We start from the raw sequence: 20,005 nt of genomic DNA on the forward strand, positions 1-20,005 counted from the left end.
GTTGTGTTAATGTCCCTGTGTGTGCGTGATTCACCTCGGTCGTCTGCTGGTCACCCAGCCAGTCTTCCCCATTACGGAGCGAGCTCAGAGCTCATAGACCGATCTTCGGGTAGGACTGAGACCACAACACACTCCACACACCGGGAAAGCGAGGCCACAACTCCTCGAGTTACATCCCGTACCTATTTTACTGCTAGGTGAACAGGGGCCACACATTAAGAAACTTGCCCATTTGCCTCGCCGCTTACCGGGATTCGAACCCGGCCCTCTCGATTGTGAGTCGAGCGTGCTAACCACTACACTACGCGGTGTGTGTGTGTGTGTGTGTGTGTGTGTGTGTGTGTGTGTGTGTGTGTGTGTGTGTGTGTGACCAATGCCTTTCCCTATCCGCTTCCTCTTCTGTGTAGTGTTGCAAGTTCCCTCTGTGTATTTGTGTTGCAATCTGCAGGCGTGTCCTAGTTTACTTCCGCCATGCATTTTTTTATGCTTTATTTGTCCTCTCTCTCTCTCTCTCTCTCTCTCTCTCTCTCTCTCTCTCTCTCTCTCTCTCTCTCTCTCTCTCTCTCTCTCTCTCTCTCTCTCTCTCTCTCTCTCTCTCTCTCTCTCTCTCTCTCTCTCTCTCTCTCTCTCTCTCTCACCACCACTACCACCACCACCACCACCACCACCACCACCACCACCACCACCACCACCACCACCACCACCACCACCACCACCACCACCACCACCAGATATAGCTGTTTCTTTTGTGTTTCCAGCGACGACTCTGGAATAAAATGAGAATTTTGCACGCTCCGTTTTCCTTGTGTGTGTGTGTGTGTGTGTGTGTGTGTGAGAGAGAGAGAGAGAGAGAGAGAGAGAGAGAGAGAGAGAGAGAGAGAGAGAGAGAGAGAGAGAGAGAGAGAGTGGCTGTTTCCTTTCCTTGGTAGGAGAAGGCGGGAGAGAATCTCGATTGAACCCCCGTCACTTGGGGAGGAAGCGATTAATTCCCTGGAAAGTCGCAGTTAAAGGTGCCGCTGAGGAGAGGAGGAGGAGGAGGAAGAGAAGGAGGAAGAGAAGGAGAAAAGAGGAAGAGGAGGAAGAGAAGGAGAAATAAGAGGAAGAGGAGGAAGAGAAGAAGAAATAAGAGGCGAAAGAGGAAGAGAAGGAGAAAGAAAAAAGCGAAGGAAGAAGAGGAATAAGATAGTGTATAAAATGAAGCAAGAGGAGGAGCAACAGAGAGAATGCGCGAAGAGAAGGAGAGGAAAGAGGAGGAAGAAGAGCCAATATGTGAAGAGAAGGAGGAGGAAGGGAAAGCGAAAAAAAAAGAAAAAGAAGAGGAAGAGGAAGAAGAAGAGAAGACGAAAGAAGAGGAATAAGAGAGAGAGAGAGAGAATGTTTGGAGGAAGAAGAGCAACGGAGGGAATGTGCGAAGAGAAGAAGGAGCGATATGGTGAAGAGAAGGAGGAAGAGGAAGAGGAGAAAACTTGGGTTGGTTGCGTGAGGAAAGGAAGGGGATGCAATTTCAAAACGAGTGAAATTAATCATCTTAGAGTGAACTTGTATGGAAAGATTGAATTTAAAGGAATATGTGGACAAACGAAATAAAAAAAAGTGGAAAGAAAAATGGTGTCCGTATGTAAGTGTTTACTGGTGACTTACAAGACAGTTAGGATTGTAAAAATTTTATGATGGTGAGAACAGCGATAGCGTAAAGTAAAGTAACGTAAAGAAAGAGAGAGAGAGAGAGAGAGAGAGAGAGAGAGAGAGAGAGAGAGAGAGAGAGAGAGAGAGAGAGAGAGAGAGAGAGAGAGAGCGCCTTTCCTCCCGAGACAGGTGATTAAGACCCTGGATCAAAGGCTGGAAACGGCTTATTTATCTGTGTTCCTCTCGACATGTGTGTGTGTGTGTGTGTGTGTGTGTGTGTGTGTGTGTGTGTGTGTGTGTGTGTGTGTGAAGGACAAACAGGCAAATAGAAACACAAAAATATGGGTATGGGAGTGATAGATCAGTTTAGTGGCAGAGAGAGAGAGAGAGAGAGAGAGAGAGAGAGAGAGAGAGAGAGTTTACCAGGTGATTAAGTCGACCCGTCACTCACTCGGTCGCAGTTGTTTACGTGCGTTACAAACTGGCGAATATGCAGTTTTTCGCTCCTTTTAATGAAGCGAGGCATAAAATTCGTACGATTCATCTCGTCACTAGTGAATTCTGTGCAATATTTCAACCTTTGCATCCATTTTGGTCCAATTTTCCCTCTCCCGGTCGTGCACTGGGCGATGATGACCGTTTACGAGTAGCTGTTTCCATGTGGCTATTGTATTACGTATTGTGGGGGGAGATGATATACGAATAAATATCACGGTAAAAGAATAGGAATGGAAAATGTGTTAGTAATTATGAACTGTGAAAAATTGCTCATAGATTATCATTAGTTTGTTATGGTGTTGGTTTTTGTTCAGTTAGGTTAATCTCGGTTCAATTTAGGGAGGTATCCAGACATTTGCTCCTTCATTCTGGCTAACTCTTTACTTTTAGGGAACCAGCACTCAAGTGGGCCTTCTTTTTTTTTTAATATTTTGTTACCCTTGACAGACTTCTCTCCTGCATAAAAAACAAGGTTAAATTAGAGTTAGGTTAGTTAACATTAGGTAAAGTTTGGATCTGTTGGGTTAGGATCAATTAAATCAGGTTAGGTTAGGTTGTAGTTTGAGTTAAATTGAATTGGGTTTGGTTAGTTAAAGTTACATTAGGTTAGGTTAGGCTGGTTGAGTTAAGGTTAAGTCAAGTCATGCTCGGTATTCTTGGGTTATAGGTTAAAATTTAGATTATGTTAAGTTACCTCTTCCATATACCACTTTACCGCAGTTCTTTCCTCTGTAGCATCAATTACTTTTTTCTTTTCCTTTATATATTTTTTCCAACATCCTTTCAATTGATTCGCTGTGCCTGTTGCCATATGTCTCTGGGAAGGATACAGTGATTGGATAGTTCGGTAGTTCGGTGACTGTTAGGCCGTGATGGAGTGAATAACCTCCCTTGCATAGAGCCTGGTAAGGGAGACATATTGGCAGCCCTGTGTTGGTGATAGGAGGGATTAAGAGAGAGAGAGAGAGAGAGAGAGAGAGAGAGAGAGAGAGAGAGAGAGAGAGAGAGAGAGAGAGAGAGAGAGAGAGAGAGAGAGAGAGAGAGAGAGAGACGAATGAGTGGAACAGAAAAATTGACGTTTTTTAATTTCTTTTTCAGATTTCGTTTGCGTTTGCATTATCAGTGTTTTCCTTTTATCAGAGAGAGAGAGAGAGAGAGAGAGAGAGAGAGAGAGAGAGAGAGAGAGAGAGAGACAGTGGACCTCGTTCGTCATTTTTAAGGAATATTTGTTCGCCCTAACCTAAATTTCTCCACATTCCAATTCTTTCACACTGCGCCATTTCTTCACTCTCGTTTGTCCTCCTTTCCAAACCCTGTCTCCCTTTTTTTTTTAACAATTCACTTTACCATCCCCCTACACACGAATCTTTTCCTTCTCCACCTCTCCCTCTTCGTTTTTACACTCGTCTTTTCGCCTTGTTCGTTCCCATCCAAACTCACTTCTCGCCTTGAATAAAAACCTGGTATTTTCTCCTCGCAATCTTGGCTACCGGTCGTGACGCAGAGAAAGATTGTCTGAATGATGAGTATGATTATAGGCATTAGGAAAGAAGGTAGTGGGGGCGGGTGAGAATGAAGTTATGTCTGCGTGTTTGTGCGTGGAAGTCGTGTTGTATTTTTACCTAAGATGAGGTGTATTTTGGGATTTTCGGTAGATTGCTTTGGTGTCATAATTGTGTGTGTGTGTGTGTGTGTGTGTGTGTGTGTGTGTGTGTGTGTGTGTGTGTGTTTGTTTTATGATAATGATGATATGAAAACAAAAGCGAAAATAGTAAGAATAACAATAATAAAGATAATGATAATAAAGATAATAATATTACTACTACTACTACTACTACTACTACTACTACTACTACTACTACTACTACTACTACTACTACTACTACTACTACTACTACTACTACTACTACTACTACTACTACTACCACTACCACTACTACTACTAATAGTAATGATAATAATAACAGTGATGATATACATTACATTCAAACTGCACTCGACAGCTGTAAGACACACTGAAGGAAAATTTACGAACAAATATAGAGTTGAAATAATAGTAAGTGAAATCTAATGTGTGTGTGTGTGTGTGTGTGTGTGTGTGTGTGTGTGTGTGTGTGTGTGTGTGGGTAGGCAGGTGAGCGGCTGTGTGGGTGGTTGTTTACGTAAGACAGGATATATTCTTGGGTAATGGTGGAGGAAATCATATAGTTATGGTAATTTTGTGATTTTCTTTTCACTTTAAATCATGAAATTCTCTAAATTTAACTAAGAGATGAAGTGCACACTTGCCTAAGGTGCAGTTGATTAAAGTGAACCAGCAGGTATGTATGTACGTATCCACGCCAACTGGCAAATTGACAAGCGAGATATATGGAAATAAAGTGTCCGATTTGGCTGCAGATTGTCCAAAATATATTCATGTGAGATTAAGATCATGTAAACACACTGACAGGCACATTTGCTGACAGAACTCTAGAGGCGCCTTGATAAACACGCCAGGTGACTACGCAACACCTTGGCAACACCTGTGGTAAGAAGCCAGGACGGAAATAAAATCTGATAAAATTGGAGTGATTCAGAGACGCACCCATCCACTCTTCCACCTCTTCACTTTATGAAACATCCAATCTAGCTCCTGATTTTGTTTTCTTTCATTCATGACTGTTTACTTCACTCATCGGCGCCATCCAGCAGCATCACCACTCACTCACACCGCACCTCTCATTGGCGCTCACACTTCTTCCTAAATACACTATGGCAATGATTCTCAGATTTTGTTATTCATTGGCGTGCTAAAGGTACATTCTAGACTCTAACGCTTCATTAACATACTGTGTAGGGAAATTAAGTGATGTGCAATTTAGAAATCATTGGAGTAAGGTGATGCAAGGCTATGAACGTTTACTCTTTGAATGTCATCTCATGTCAACACGAAAATATTATACATCGTGTTCATCTCATCTTCACCCCTTGTCCATCATAACCCCTTCAGTACTGGGACGCATTTTTTACCATGAGTTTTAGGTATGATTGGACGATTTTATTAACATTAATAAGGGTCTGTGGAGGTAACAACATTAATGGCAAGAGTCTTCACTATTTCAATCCCCCATATAAGCATCTGAAGCTGTATAAAATCATCAAATAGTAAACAATAAATATGAGAACACGTCATGGTACTAAAGGGGTCAAACACGCTAAGACGATGCAAGAGAGTGAACCTTTTTTTCCCATCTCATCGTTACGTCATGTCAACCGAAAAAAAATCATGTCCATCGTGTCATTCGCCCGAGGTTCATCACTCTTCTTCCATCTCATATACGCTAACGTGATGGGAGACACTGAACGCGCTTCTCCTTTAGTGTTACGTCAGGACGAAAGAAAAAAAAAAACGAGTAAAAATGTACTTTCCGACACTTCATGTTCATCACTCATCTTCCATCTCAGATACGCTAAGGTGATGCAAGATTGAGTCAGTTTTTTGTCCCCTCTAAAGTGTTACATCATGACAACTAAAAAAGAAGAAAGAAAAACCTAAAGTCCATTGTTTCCTCCCCATCACCTTATCGTCATTAGTCTTCCTCTATCTCAAACTAAGACAATGCAAGGCTGGCCAAGGTTTTCCCTTCTCCGAGTTTTACGTCATGGCAACTCAAAAATCATGTCGGTCGCGTCCTCTCCGTCTAGTCATCAATAGTTGTGAGGAGAGGAGGAGGCGCGGAGGGCGGTGGCAATAGAGGCGAAAAGGCTGTTGAAAGGGATGTTCGGTGACCCTTCCTGGCCCTTCTATTGTGTTGGGGTGGAGAGGGAAGCAGTAAGGTGGAAGAGTCGAGGGAAGGTTGTCGACTGCAGAGGGAGAAGAAGGAAAAGGATGAGGAGGAAGAGGAGGGGAAAAAGAGACGAAAAATAGGAGAATAGGAAACTCCAGGTTACATTTTTATAATATTTTCGTTCATATTTAACTAATTACACTGGAAGCTGTGCCATTAGGTGAAAATACTTTATTCTTAGCACGCATATGCACTGTTCCAAATACTTTGTCGGAAAAAATATAAATTCATTTGTTTTTTTTTTATATACGAGGGAAAGAGAACACCAAATATTTTCTCTTTCTCGCGCCCACTCTTTGGAAGCTCCCTTTGTTTTCCCCTCACGGCACTGCAGCATATGCTAAAGGACAGAGGGAGATGGGGAGTAAGTGGATCTGTTGGGGGTGAAAGAGGGGAGAAACAGGAGGAAATGTAAGGGGGAAGACGGATAGGGATGGGAGTAAGCGGGTCGATTGAGGGTGAAAGTTCAGGGAAAGGGAAGGGAAATGTAGAGTAAAAGACAGATTGGAATGGGGCTCGTGAGTGGGTCTGTTGTGGCTGACAACTGGGAAGGAAACGTTCATGTTGTTGAGAAGAGTAGTTGTAGGAAATAGAGGGTGAAGAATTGGAGAATGGAAAGAGAGAAAGAAAACATTTGAAAAAGGATGAAACATTAAGGATAATATGGGGATGTGAAAAGGGAGAGTGAAAGGTAAGGAGGTATGGAAAAGAAGAGGAGTTTACGAAGAAATTAAGTGAAAGAGTACAAACAGAAGGGGAAAAAAAGAACATATAGGAAGGATAAGTACTTCAGAAAAAAAGAAAAAGAAAAGGAAAGGAGAATGAAAAGAGAAAAATGGAAGCGCATAACAGAGAAGAGCGTAGAGAAAATCGAAGATAAAAAAAGAAAAAGAGAAAGAGAAGAGGTTCATTAACAAGGGAATGAGAAAGGAGGAGAGCGAGAGGGAGGCAAAGAGTAGAAATGCATCGACCCGCCATGAGGAGGGGAGAACAAAAAAAGAGTAGAGGGAGGAAAATGCGATATAGATGGCAGGTGGACTAACTATAGAGACAGAAAGGGTGGATGAGACACGGCCAAAAGCAGAGGAAGGGAAAGAAGGGCGAGGGAGAGTCTGGGATAGCAAGACTTGTGGGTAGAATGACGTCAGTATGTGTGTGTGTGTGTGTGTGTGTGTGTGTGTGTGTGTGTGTGTGTGTGTGTGTGTGTGTGTGTGTATGTGTGACTGTATATAGCATGAGAAAAATCAAAGGCACGGCTAAATAAACATGTACAGATAGACAATAACAAAACTACCGTGTAAATAATGGTTCAGAAAAAAAAAAAAAAATAGCATTACTTTACGAGGACAGGGAAAGGTGGGGTTCCCGTGCCCTGCTCTCATGATTTAACACTTCAGAGTCTTTTAGCATCAGCCAGTCCCAAACCAGTATCATATGTGTGTGTGTGTGTGTGTGTGTGTGTGTGTGTGTGTGTAAAACTTTGAAGCATTCCCGTGAGTATATAATGTTTAACTCGTTTTGTGGCAACGAGTTAAGCCTGAGTTCGTCCTTGCTTTGCCTTTGGAGTCTCACACGTGCACAGCTTCACACACACACACACACACACACACACACACACACACACACACACACACACACACACACACACACACACACACACACACACACACACACACACACACAAGATCGCATAGTAAAAAGCTGAGAAAGGGAAGATGTCTGAGAGATGTTAGAAAATATAGTTTCCCACAAAGATGTGTTGAGACGTGGAACAGTTTGAGTGAAGAAGTGGTGTCAGTAACGAGTGTACATAGTTTTAAAGAAAAACTGGATAAGTGTAGATATGGAGACGGGGCCACACGAGCATAAAGCCCAGGCCCTGTAAAACTACAAATAGGTAAATACAACTAGGTAAATACACACACACACACACACACACACACACACACACACACACACACACACACACACACACACACACACACACACACACACACACACACACACACACAGAGAGAGAGAGAGAGAGAGAGAGAGAGAGAGAGAGAGAGAGAGAGAGAGAGAGAGAGAGAGAGAGAGAGAGAGAGAGAGAGCACATATTGTAACAAACGAACTGCTTACAAATCAGTCGAAAGGGCAGAAGGAAATCCATAAAGGAAAACAGCAGGAGATCAGCGGAGGAAGCGGAAGACATCACTATAAGGACGAGGAGTAAAAATATCAAAGGGGACGTAGGTGGGCGAACTCCAGGACGCGAGGAGGAAATAGTAGACGTTATAAGGAGGCGACACTCGGGATATATTGGTTGGGACACGTTATAAAGAAGGCCTCATACACGTGCGGCGGTGAGAGAGAGAGAGAGAGAGAGAGAGAGAGAGAGAGAGAGAGAGAGAGAGAGAGAGGGGGGAGGCTTTCTTGGTTAATAGTTTAAATGCACAGGTGCCAGGATACCACAGCTTGGAGGAACACTTGCATCCTTGCCTTCAACTTCCTAATTATAACCACGCAGATGTTATTACGTCACGAGTGATTTCTTCATATGAGAGAATATTAATAATCCCAAGGGCAACGTTAGCGAGGAAAACTGCGACTGAAAATTTATGCTCTATGTAATTTGTGCTTTTCTTATCTGTTCATTATCACTACAAGATTTTTCCTCCCTACTGATAACTCCAGTGTTTATTTTTCCACTGATCTCTCTTCTCACAACATGTACGTTATCTCGGGTAGAATTTAGCTCACGTAAAGAATGATAAATGGTTGGAATAGACTTACGAAGCAATCACGGTTTTCAAGAGCTTTAAACACAGCTCTCGATAAATGCATGAATGAGGATGACTGGTTGGTTTAGCATAGGGAGGCAGTAGGGGGCTATAAAAGAAGATTGGGTAGATTTTATGGATAGGGATGATGGCTGGGTGTAGTAGATATTTATGTTATGTATACTGCCACGAGGAAAATTGTTGGCTTCATACAGCTTCCCTTGTATTCTCCTGCTCTCTCTCTCTCTCTTTCCCAACTTGTAAATGACTTCAATACGTATCTGTTCTTTAGCTTCTGGTGAATGACTCGGTATCACAAAAGTCTCTTATTATTCTAGTTAATGAAAGACGCTGGTTGAACTGAGGACGATATTGGGATTCTAACAAGGTCTCTTCATGTGCCTCTCCGATCAGGAAACTCCAGTACCCCTCACCTCTCACTAAACATCCTCTAACTCCATCGTAACTTGGGGAAATGCGGACTCACTCTCTCTCTCTCTCTCTCTCTCTCTCTCTCTCTCTCTCTCTCTCTCTCTCTCTCCAGTACGAATGCATAATGAAGGAGGGACCTTTCTTTCTCTCTGTGTGTGAAACTAGAGACCGTCCGGCTTTACGTGGAGCTGTGACCCTAATCCCAATCTGCGAGGAGAGGTTTGGAGAATTAGTGGCTGGAATTAGTAGCATTATTCCCTCCCCCGCCCCCAACCCCGAGAAAAAAGCGCCACCTCGGAAACAAACTTATTTAAACTTGCGAAAATATTACAAAAATCTTCGGAGGACAGAGGCGAGACCAGAGAGAGAGAGAGAGAGAGAGAGAGAGAGAGAGAGAGAGAGAGAGAGAGAGAGAGAGAGAGAGAGAGACAATGCACCGTTCTCCTGGTTGAATAGAATAGAGAAAAGTAGCAACACGCAGAGGAAGATTGAAATGAAAGAGCTTAAGGATAACAAGGGCTTAGTTGTGGGGAAAGAGAATAGGGAGGATTTGGAGGGGAAGAGAATGGAGAGAATCAAGAGAATCACACAAAGAAAGTGGGAAAGAAATTAAGAAAAGAAAAAAAAGGCATCCGAAAACCACTAATATGTTAATGAGAGAGAGAGAGAGAGAGAGAGAGAGAGAGAGAGAGAGAGAGAGAGAGAGAGAGAGAATGAGTTTGAATATATACCAAGGAACCCATTGAATAACACATACATACAAAAATCTCACATTAAAACACATAAATACAAAAATGATAGAAAGAAAAGGCCTAATAAAGGTACAATCGTGGATGTGGATAAGGAAATGAATAATTGCGAAGTGGAGAGTAAATAAAGATGGAAATAAAAGGGAAAAAAAGAGAGAGCTAATGTATAAAAAAGAGACGGAGTGACAGTATTTTCTTTTTGTATAACAAGAAATGAGATTGGAAGTTTCAATCAGTGTTATGGAGAGAGAGAGAGAGAGAGAGAGAGAGAGAGAGAGAGAGAGAGAGAGAGAGAGAGAGAGACTTATCCATCACTAGATACTTTTAGCCACTATTTTTCTGTCACGTTTCTTCTATTTCCTCTCTCTCTCTCTCTCTCTCTCTCTCTCTCTCTCTCTCTCTCTCTCTCTCTCTCTCTCTCTCTCCCTATCAAACTTATATTTCCTTATTTTCCTAGTAGCAAATTTTTGTACTGAATAGATAATGAACCAGGATATGCTCTACACTATCATCTAAAGACACAGAAGGGAGTCATTACATCATTACATTCTAAGTAGTATTGTAATATATGAAGTAATGAGCAGTACCTGGCAATTACCTCCTATTATTATATCCCTTAATTATTTACTCCTGCGGGCCTCCTGATATACACCAGTTCATGAGTCCATTAGCTTCGTGCGTGTATGTGAGATAAAGCGGAGTTCGTGACGTGATATCCAGCACCAACCAAACTGCATACGCACATCATACATATTAAGGGCTTACGCTGCGGGATTCGTGATGGAGTGAAATGGGAAAGTTAGCAGGAATCAGTGTCCATTTCAATATTGCTGAATGGAACGAGAGGGAAATAGACTGACGTAGCGTAGATGTGGCGTATTTCAAGTTTGTTGGCTAGGAAGAAGTTGTTACGTGATTGCATGTGAAAAAAAAGGGATTCACATTAGTCCATATTCATTATCAACACGCCACCATCACACACACACACACACACACACACACACACACACACACACACACACACACACACACACACACACACACACACACACACACACACACACACACACACACACACACGGAAATGGTGCTTTTAAGGATTATAATGGGAAGCTTGCATTAACATACGTAAAGGCAGGATATTCTCTCTCTCTCTCTCTCTCTCTCTCTCTCTCTCTCTCTCTCTCTCTCTCTCTCTCTCTTTCTCTTTCTATCTCAAATATGATAAGTATAAGCAAACTAAGAGACAATATGGTAAAAAGGACAAATACGGAACTTAAAGATGGAACCGGAAGAAAAAAAAAAAAAGAAGGAAAAAAGTAAAGACGATGGAAAGGATTGGTGGGGTAGAGGGGCGAGTGTTAAGGATGAAGGATGGTGATTGGCTGCCACCTGAAGGATATATGTATCAACGGAGGCAGGAGGAGAGAGAGAACTGGAGGAAATGGTAGGAAGAGAGGAGTGAGGAGGAACGGGAAAGTGGAGCAGAGATGAGGAAATGAAAAAAGGAAAAGAAAGAACATAACAAGGAGAGAAGCTGGGATGGTGAACTAACGAACAGAGAGAGAGAGAGAGAGAGAGAGAGAGAGAGAGAGAGAGAGAGAGAGAGAGAGAGAGAGTATAATGGACACTAAGACAGGGATGCTGAGAATGACACGGGAATGCGGAAGAGAGTCAGGGAGAAGTCAAGGGGCGGCACAAGACCTGACATGACCAGTCAATATCAGCGTGACGAGAGGGAGGGAGCGGCAAATATTGGTTTAAGTGACCCACGAACGGACAATATCTGAGGATGCTGGTGAGAGGGTGAGTGGACGGAAGCATCTGGGTATTGCAGAGGAAAAGTGTCTTGAGTTTCTTAGTATTTCAGAGACAATAGACGGTCGAAGAGGTGAATGGGTGTGGTTTCAGATTTTGAACTGGGACGTTGCTTTTCTAGAAATTGCTGGGTCGGGTACTGGTCTGGTAAGCGCTCATGTTATTTTAAATGTAAGATGAGATGATGTTGAAAATTAAAAAAAATGTATTGTTAGGATTTCGAAATATTAACAATGATTATTGGTGAATATTTACTCAGCGTTTGTAGAAATTAAGGAAAGATATTGTTTTTTGACACACACACACACACACACACACACACACACACACACACACACACACACACACACACACACACACACACACACACACACACACACACACACACACACACACACACACACACACACACACACACACACACACATTTGGTTGCACGCTATAATATCACTCTGTACACAAAGTCACGGTGCATTCTGGGAAGACCAAGCACTTGGAGTCTGGATCACTCATGTCAGGATGTGTCAACAACATTTTTTGTTCCCTCTCACAGAATGACGTCAGCTCTCGTTCCCGCTAGATCCCGTTTTCCTAAGATCGTTGCCTCCCACAGTACACATTGAGCGATGCACGTACTATGTAAAAGTATCATTACATTTTTCTTTCCTCTTGTATAGAGAAGCTGAATAACATTACGGCAGCATCTAAGGAGCCTTGTTAATTCTTGCTAGGAAGGAAGACTTATTTTCCTTCCCTTACGTATGGAAACTGAATCAATTCACCACCTCATCTAAAGCCCTTTAAGCATTGCTATTCTATGTTCGTCATTTACTTGAGTATGGAGCCAGGATTTTTATTTCTCTTCCTTACGTAAGGGGCTGCATCATCAAGGTACCGCAGCATCAAAAGGCCTCTAAGAATAGCTATTCCTCCTTCCATTCGTCTGAGTGTTGAAGGAGAACTAATTTTCGTTCCCTTTCTACACATGAAGTAAATCAAGGGAGCGAGTACAGCCCGTGAACATAAATCATTCTACCCTTACTAGATCCATCAATACGGAACGAGGGCCTCTTGTTCCTCTTCCGTGTATAGGGAAAGTGAACCAAGGTAAGGCAAAATATAGGGCACAGTAAACATATGTAAACTTTCCTTTATTATCTCATATAAATAGGAAACGATAGCTATTTTTATATGTTTTCCTTCGTTGTGTAGAGAGAGAGAGAGAGAGAGAGAGAGAGAGAGAGAGAGAGAGAGAGAGAGAGAGAGAGAGAGAGAGATGGATAGATGGATAGATAGATGGATAGATATATATATATATATATATATATATATATATATATATATATATATATATAGATAGATAGATAGAGAGAGAGAGAGAGAGAGAGAGAGAGAGAGAGAGAGAGAGAGAGAGAAAGAATGAAAACAGTGACTAAAGCTCGTTACCATAACAATGCCTTCCCTTGTTACTTCACCTCAATGTGATTCGAGGACACATTTTTCGTTCCTCGTGTGTAGGGAAACTGAATTAGGGCGAGGAAGAGTCCAGAGCCATGTAAATATATAAAGTTACGCCCCTTCTCTCCCTTTCTCTCTCTCGTACGTTTGGTCACTGAACTCCATTTCTATTCCTGCTTCTGTCTAATCTATGTGTGCCGAGGGAGTATAAAGCCAGTTTCTTCCCCTTGACGTTTTCTTAATTCTCCCCCCACTTGTAATCCTGTTTTCCGCCTTCCCTTTTTGTAAGCTTAAAGAGGAGCGGGTGATACTGTTTTGAGGAGGAAAGAAAGAATAGGTGAGAGAAAACAGCCCAAAACTCTGTCTTTTTCTCTTACTGCTCAAAATTCTCACTCTATCGTCCTTTCAAGTCAAAGTTCTTACTCTTTCGTTCGTAAGTCAGGTTACGGCCGCAGTTTTCATGTCAAAGACCGCTTTTGTGAGTCTCTTAAAGGTGGACGTGAAAAGAGCAGATAAGGGAGTAATGGAATGGAGGGAGGGAAGAGGAGAACTGGGTCGAAGGAGGTGAAGTTCAGGTGGAAGGGGAAGGAGGGGAAGGAATGGAATGTTGTGTAAGTGGAGGAAGGAAGGAAGGAAGGGTTGAGGTTTGGAAAGGGGAGTAAGGGTAGGACGTGAGGTGCGAAGAGGGGGAAGGAGTGGAATGGGAGATAAGAGAAACTAATGAATGTCTCTTTTCTATACCAGCAAGAGAGAGAGAATGATTAGTATTTCGAGTATCACTTTAAACGTCCTACCCCCACTCTCTCTCTCTCTCTCTCTCTCTCTCTCTCTCTCTCTCTCTCTCTCTCTCTCTCTCTCTCTCTCTCTCTCTCTCAAATGTGTGATTATACGTTTATTTTTTTGTAGTCCTGCAGTTTTCCTTTTCCTTCAAGATATATCCAGGTTATCCATTGTCCTTTTCTTCTTATTCACTTCCCACTGCCTTGTCCTCGCCTTTTCTTCAACTTTTTCCTTCTTTTCATACCTTTCAGCCATTCGTCCTTTCTCTTTTTTTCCACCTTAGGATTTTCTGTCCTTTATTCCAATTCCTCTGGCGTATTGTCGTCACTTTTCTTATATATTAAGCTTTGTATGAGCGTTAATTAGGCGATTGGGTACGAAATCTTATTGTTATTTTCTTTCTCGTTGATGGGTGCAGTTTTCTCTCTCTCTCTCTCTCTCTCTCTCTCTCTCTCTCTCTTATCTCCTTCTATCCTTTCTCTACTCCCTTCCTTTTCTTTTTCTATCATTCAAGCTCTTCACTCACTGCTACATGAACTACACAACAAGTAAGAGTACGTTTGCATTCCCCTTTGTTCTCTCCTCGCACTTGTCTCCGCCTCGCGACCCTTTCAAAAGAGAGTGAAGGAGGTACTTATTATGATTCTCGTCCCGGTGTTGTTTCCTCTTCCTTTTGCCTTGAGTCTGGCGGGAGGTGGTTGTCTGTCTCCCTCTTTTGTATGTGTGTGTGTGTGTGTGTGTGTGTGTGTGTGTGTGTGTGTGTGTGTGTGTGTGTGTGTGTGTGTGTGTGTTTTATGGTGTGTTCTTTTGTGTCTCTTTTTGTATTGGTAATGTGATAGTAGGAGTGTTTTTTTTTGTGTATTGTTTTTATTACTTTTTTCTTTCTTTCTTTCGTTCTGTTTTCTTCGTCTTCCGTGTGTTGTCATTGCACATGAGGAGAAGTGGGATTTCTCTCTCTCTCTCTCTCTCTCTCTCTCTCTCTCTCTCTCTCTCTCTCTCTCTCTCTCTCTCTCTCTCTCTCTCTCTCTCTCTCTCTCTCTCTCTCTCTCTCTCTCAAGATTTTTGTTGTTGTTGTAACTGTGTTTCATCTTTCACATGATAGAAGTTGTTGTTGTTGTTGTTGTTGTTGTTTTTAATAGTGTTAGTACAGTAGAAGTAAAAACAATATTATTAGTACTAATGGTAATAACAGTAGTAGCAGTAGTATCAGCATTAGTTGTTTAGTGGTAATAGTTGTAATAGTAGTGGTAGCTGTATCAGAATTAATAATAATGATAATGATAATAATAATAATAATAATAATAATAATAATAATAATAATATTATTATTATTATTATTATTATTATTATTATTATTATTATTATTATTATTATTAGTAGTAGTAGTAGTAGTAATAGTAGTAGTAGTAGTAATAATAGTAATAGTAGTAGTAGCAACAATAACAGCAGTTTCAGTAGTATATTCACTTGTGTATTTCATCAATTAATTTAGTTATTTATTTATTTTTTTTTTAGATATGCATGGAAGCAAATGAAGCGCCAGGGAGAGCGTTCGTTTCATGTTTATAGTTTCGTCATTCCAAACAGCAAGTACCGATGAACGTGCAGTTCACGAAGTTTTCAAATATATTTTTTGTGTTCAAACTCTTATCGAAGCATTCTGATGTTTTTTTTTTTTGTTTGAGTTCTCCGTTTGTTTTATTTATCTATTTTTCCATGCATGAAAATGAAATAGAACTTTTTTTTTCTCACTCGAATCACAAAGTATCCAGTTTTGTAGTCTCACATTTATGTAGCGGACAGAATTTTGCAAACGTACTGTAGCGTGCTGGTTTAGTTTCCTCCTATACAAGAATAACATCAGGTTTGTTTTCTCATAGTCGCTAAATTTAAAGTTATTATTACTTATAACACTTTGTATATTCTTTTATGCAGCTAATTAAAACTCAATGAATTTTACAATTTTTAGATTATAGCTATAACTATGTATATGTTTAAGTCATTGTGGTTTGCATTCCTAAGGGTGAATCTAACTATAATGCTATATTACCATGTGCATTCTCAACAGTAAATCTCAAATTGTTGTATGCATTCTTAATCTCTCAAATATTGTCTCTCGTAACACGTAAGCGGTAAATTCTCCAACTTTCATCCTATATTGCTGTGTGCATTGTTGGTACTAAGTTTTGAATTGCTTGCGCATTCTCAAACATTCAGATATTGGCTGCTATAAAAAGAAGAAAAGAAAAAAAAAAAAAAAAATGAGCATTGGTCTTATTTTATTATCATATTCATTCTTAACATTTAACCCTATGATGTTGTACGCATTTTCAAGTTACTACTGGCTGCCATAACACGTAGACAGTAAATTTTAGATCCTATATTGCCTAATACATTCTTAGCAGTAAATCTTATCATGCTGTGCACTCGTAGTATTCTTAACCCTTCAGTTATTGGATGCCGGAACACGTAGGCAATAAAATACTCACATAAAGCTGAGTGATGTGTACGAATTGTCCTGCTTATTGCATTTCAGAGTCTTACGTTTCCTCGCGATTCTTTGCAGCTCCGGGAAGCGTGTGAACTTCGCCGCCCCGTCCAACTTTATCCCAGCGGGAAGGCAAGAAAAATACCCGTTTCTATTTATGTATTTTCAAGATCTACAGATGACTACAGGGAACAGGTGTGTGTGTGTGTGTGTGTGTGTGTGTGTGTGTGTGTGAGAGAGAGAGAGAGAGAGAGAGAGAGAGAGAGAGAGAGAGAGAGAGAGAGAGAGAGAGAGAGAGAGAGAGAGAGAGAGAGAGAGAAAATTAATGGGTGAGTATTGGGTCCCTTCAGAAGATAATGTTCATCTTGGTTTCAGTCTTTCTGATATTTTCTTTTAGTAATCTTTAAGACAGCTTCCAGAAAGTGTGACGTTTCAGATGCTTTCTAATTTCAATCTTCGCTTCAATGTATATGTATTTATTTCGTATTGCGTGGAGGTTTTACTTTAGTATTTATATTCAATGCCTAAGTGAGTGATTCCATTCCGAGTCTGTTTATGTGGATGCTATAAAAACTAACTATCTCTTTAAACTTTCTGTTGCTTCCGATATGGCTCTTTACAAAGAATAATCCACCTCGACCTTGCTCTTCTGCTTCTTTTGTTACACCATTACCCTCACACCTTCCTAGAACCTCTTACTTAGACTGCACCCACCACACACACGTCTTCCTAGAACCTAGTCATGTAAGAGTTAGCACGCCTTGTTTTTCCCTCTCTACTCTTGATGTTTACCTCGATGCAAAACCACAATTTCTGCATTTATTTTCACTTCAAACTTGAAATAATACACTTTATCACGAAAGCACGTTGGTCTGGTGTTGTTTGTTTCTGCTTGGTGTTTTTGCGTCCTTTTGAAAGTCACTACCATGGGAATAAACATCGAAAATCGCTAAGCCATTATGTGCCGTGCGAAAAGCGGCACCTTTGGACACACAACTCCCAGGTCACAAAGAACACGAGGCTGCCACCGCTTACCACTCGGGCCACGCGCATGAAATCAATAAGCTGCCGCTGTACACTAACATAAAGGCTCACCGGCTAAACGCTTGTCTTCAACCCCCTCTATCTTTTCTTCTGTATGAAATTCGAAGTAACCACAACTTACATGAAAGAGTCAAAGCAGTATGAAGACCGTGGCTTTAATGTCGCCGCCCCCAGACTTCCCTTTTGATGCCCTTGGCCTAAAAGGAACCACAGCCGCCTCTGATGTGTCCAGGGCACCCAAAGAGGGAGTGGGGGAAGGAACGCGTCTAAAAGAAGGAAGGATAGGAGAAAGCAATATTTGGGAGATGTTTGCGGTGGGGAAAAAAATGGTATTTGTATTGAGGAAGGAGAGGGAAAGATGCGTTCAAGGAGAGGGAAGGGCATGATTGGGGAGAAATGAAATAGCGTTTGGGAGAGAAAGGAATATATGGCGGGAGGGGAGAAAGACGGTGACGTTCGGGGAATAAGGAATGGTGTGGTAGAGGGAGATAATTTTTTAGGGGAGAAATATGATGCAGTTTTGGGAGAAAGGAAAGGAAAGCTGGAAGAGATGTGATTTTATTGGGGAGAAGGGAAGGTATGCTGGGGAAGAGAGGAGAAAGAGCTTTAGGGAAATGGAGAGGGGGAGTGCTGGGGAGGAGAGGAAGTGCCGGAGAGAAAAGGAGATTTGTCGTGACGGAAATGGAATGAGGAAGAGAAGACCTGACATGTCCGACTTCCCCCTCACACACACACACACACACACACACACACACACACACACACACACACACACACACACACACACACACACACACACACACACACACACACACACACACACACACACACACACACACACACACACGACAACGGATCCTTCAGAGTGGCGAGGCAAGTGCGGGCGGGTTGCACACTCACGCACGTACACATGTTCAGACACACAACACAGTCCATGCATAAATTTACGTACATAACGCCGAGGAGGGAGGAGGAGGAGGAGGAGGAGCAGTGTGTCTCGCATCATTTAAGATTTCAGTAAACATGAGGTGAGTGAGCCGCGAGAGAGAGAGAGAGAGAGAGAGAGAGAGAGAGAGAGAGAGAGAGAGAGAGAGAGAGAGAGATATCCTCTGTAACCATCCCCTCCCAAGTCCTCCTGAGCCCTCCTACCTATCTACTTCCGTCCCTTCTGGCCAATTTCCTTCAACAGTTTTCCTTTCAATTTTATCCTTCCTAAAGCTCAAATTTTCCTTCCCATCTTGTAATTCCCATCCTTTTCTTCACTCTCTCTCTGTACTTCCCATTTGTCTCGTTAAATTTGTGTGTCTCCTTCTCCGTCCTTTCTCATCACGTATATTTTTTTTTCCCACCTCCTTTCTGTCTGTTTCTGTCCGTTCCATTCTTGCAATCCCCCCACATGACCCTTTCTGTTTCTTTTCCTCATGCTTCCCACTCCTTGTCTCCTCGCTCTTGCCTCCTCTTCCTTTAGCTTTCTCTCCTCGCCTCCCCCTCACCTCCTCTCCCTTGCCTTCCTCTCAGCCGCTATCGCCCCCAGAGTTCAGGCAGGCCATCTCGCCCACGTAAAGGGTATTTCAGGAAGGCTGACTTTACTTTTTGGTGATTTCATATTTTTTATCTGTGGACTGATTCGTTTTTTTTTGTCCCTTTGTTATAAATGTGTGTGTGTGTGTGTGTGTGTGTGTGTGTGTGTGTGTGTGTGTGTGTGTGTGTGTGTGTGTGTGTGTGTTACGATTTAGTGTTTAAAGTTAATTTGTTTTGTATGTTTTTTTTTTTCTAGTTTATTTTCTTGATTGCATTAAGGTAATTGTTGGATTTATTTTTTTCTCTCACCCCCCTGACTCTCTCTCTCTCTCTCTCTCTCTCTCTCTCTCTCTCTCTCTCTCTCTCTCTCTCTCTCTCTCTCTCTCTCTCTGCCATCAGTAACAATTTCAGCGGACATGAGTAATATTCCTGATTAAATATTGGCGTAATCTGAATTTTATGTCATACTTAATTCCGATCGTTCGTTTCCATTTTTTTTTATCTTGTTGGGGAAATTATTGCACTAGTATTCGTGAAATTAGATTCCCAAATTGCATGATATTTACATATATTGCGAGGTGACTGAAACCCTGTGCAGTATGGATAGGTATTACACAGACCCTTGACACACACACACACACACACACACACACACACGAGGAGAGGGGAGGGGTAGTGTTGCCCGCTGAATCGATTATCATACATAACATGGAGATTATTCGCGTGACGTCAGAGAGGACCATTACCCCAGATGGGGGATTATTTTAGGGGGGAACCCGTTAGCCAGTTTGGGGGAGGAGAGGGAGATCCGCCACCCGTTTTCCCCAACACTCCCCTTCCTTCTCCAACAACCAACTTCGCATCCGCAGTACATCGTCACCAATTACCCCGCAGGTTGTTTTAGTCTTAACTACTCGACTACTCGTACAGTACACCTTTAATTTAATTCTTTGTTCGTATCACAGTGTGGGTCTGAATCCGTTTAATACCCGAGTCTTT

Source organism: Portunus trituberculatus, chromosome 49 (genome assembly GCF_017591435.1).
Source record: "Portunus trituberculatus isolate SZX2019 chromosome 49, ASM1759143v1, whole genome shotgun sequence".
Classification (NCBI taxonomy): Eukaryota; Metazoa; Arthropoda; class Malacostraca; order Decapoda; family Portunidae; genus Portunus; species Portunus trituberculatus.